General features: G+C 33.2%; 1 non-coding gene across 1 annotated transcript; it reads right to left on the bottom strand.

Annotated features, from left to right (window-relative positions):
- Positions 1–371: 371 nt before the first annotated feature.
- LOC119470422 lies at positions 372–478 on the bottom strand. The gene has a single exon (XR_005199324.1). It is a non-coding gene; the product is annotated as a U6 spliceosomal RNA (small nuclear RNA).
- Between the last annotated feature and the right edge of the window lie 1,658 nt (positions 479–2,136).

Raw genomic sequence — 2,136 nt, 5'->3', positions numbered from 1 at the left:
GCTCACTGCAACTTCTGCCTCCCAGGTTCAAGCAATGCCCCTGCCTCAGCCTCTCAAGTAAATGGGACTACAGACACATGCCATCACGCCTGACTAATTTTTTTTTTGTATTTTTATAGAGACGGAGTTTCACCATGTTGGCCAGAATGGTGTTGATCTCTTGACCTTGTGATCCGCCTGCCTTGACCTCCTAAACTGCTGGGATTACAGGCATGAGCCACTGCACCTGGCTTAGATTGATCTTTTTAAACCAAGTGTCTGAAAATGCCTTTTTAAGTTCAAAATGGTGCACTGAAAATGAGAACTTGTCTCTCTTCTCTCCTAAGTCCACAATACAATTAGAGCAAATGCAAATGCTGATAGATAAAATAACCTATTGAATTTGCTTCACAAATTTGCATGTCATCCTTGTGCAAGGGCCATGCTAATCTTCTCTGTATAGTTTCAATTTTAGTATATGTGCTGCCAAAGCAAGCACAGGATTATTTTTAAAGAGATATTCTTAAATTCTAGGCTGAAGTTCCAAGTCATATTGGAACACTGATGGATTGAGGAATATGTGAACCTATCAATCAGTCTAAATGTGTACATGCGAACAGTCTATGATGGAAAAAAGTCCTTATCCCAGGGAGCTACCTGGATAAAAGACAGCAATGCCATGCAAGTTGGGAGTATGAAGAACAACTAAAAACAGAATTAACTGGAAGTCCGTCTAATGAAATATGCTAGTCAGGTGTCCCACACATCATCACTACTAGCCTCTTCCTTATTTCAATGAACACTAAGCATAAGAAACCCAGCTTTATACTAACAGGAATCTAAATTAGCACTCTTATTGAATATTAATTAATTGTACAGGGAGAACAAAGGTTTTGAAGTTTCTAGAGTGGCTTTCCATGCAAAAGATGAAGCTCTCCTCGTTTTAACGTCTGAAGATGCTAAAATGTTTTCTCCTCTGCTCACTCTAATTGTGATAAACACTGTCTCTACCTGAGTTCCCAACCCTAGCCCTGCCAGTAGTGCGAGATACCTAGCAGAAAAATGGACATACACAACAGAGAAAAATCACGAGTCATCAGTCTTCCATTCTTAAATATAAGTGAACTAAGAACCACTATATATATGAAGCATAGAAAACCAAGATAACCAAAAAAACAGCTGACCAGTGAAAAAACAAAAGTAGATGAAAAAACATAAGAAAACTTTAAAAACAAAATTCCACTGTATTTTGACGAATTTGAAAAATTAATACATCCGTTAAGGAAGAAAAAGAAAAATGTAAATTACACCTGCAATGTGAACATATTACTATGTTCCTGGGATGGCTATGATTTAGTATAATAATCCAAAGAAAATTTTTATTTTCTATATGAATTAAGAGTTTTCCTTTCAAGGAAATGTTTTAATATAAGTTCTAATAAGAAGCATAATCCACAAATTTTAAATATTATATCTTTTAATTCTCAAATGAAGGTAAATATCAGCGATAAAGACTAACCAAAACAAGAAAAAGTAATCAAAAGCTTATAGATTTCACCTAAACAAATATATACTCAGTTGCTGACTGTTTTGCTTACATATGCTTAATAAATGCACTAGTCACTGTGCTCTTTGGTACAAGAATTAGGAGCCAAATTTGCGTATTAATAAAAGAAAATAAAACAGAAGCTTAAGTTTTTGCTTTATTTCATAGTACTATAAAAGAAAAGAAAAATTATCAATGTACAATTCCCATGATTGATTCATAAACTGTCACAAGTAATTGACAAACTGCTAGTTGTTTTCTTAGATGTTAGTATTACTTTTCTGAAACAAATGAAAATTTTATCAAATATATATATTATAAAACATTTTCAGCTGCAGGAAATTAATGTTATCTCCTTCTTACCCACAGTCTTTAATAACCACTCTGAATGAACTATTCAACTTTTCCACGAGATGAATGTACAGAAACATTATTGTATTGCCTTGTATCATAATTAACATGGACTTTGAAAAAATAAACACCATAAGTAAAGTAGAATTGATTTATAAAAACATGTATTCAATAAATATAAAAAAATTTACAGTGATTGACTCTTAAACTCTTTACTATGACTTATGATTCTTTTTCATTGTGCGAGGTAAAACATAGTT

Source organism: Cebus imitator, unplaced genomic scaffold, assembly GCF_001604975.1.
Source record: "Cebus imitator isolate Cc_AM_T3 unplaced genomic scaffold, Cebus_imitator-1.0 Scaffold30, whole genome shotgun sequence".
NCBI classification, from domain to species: Eukaryota; Metazoa; Chordata; class Mammalia; order Primates; family Cebidae; genus Cebus; species Cebus imitator.
This window is presented reverse-complemented; position numbering and strand designations above follow the sequence as displayed.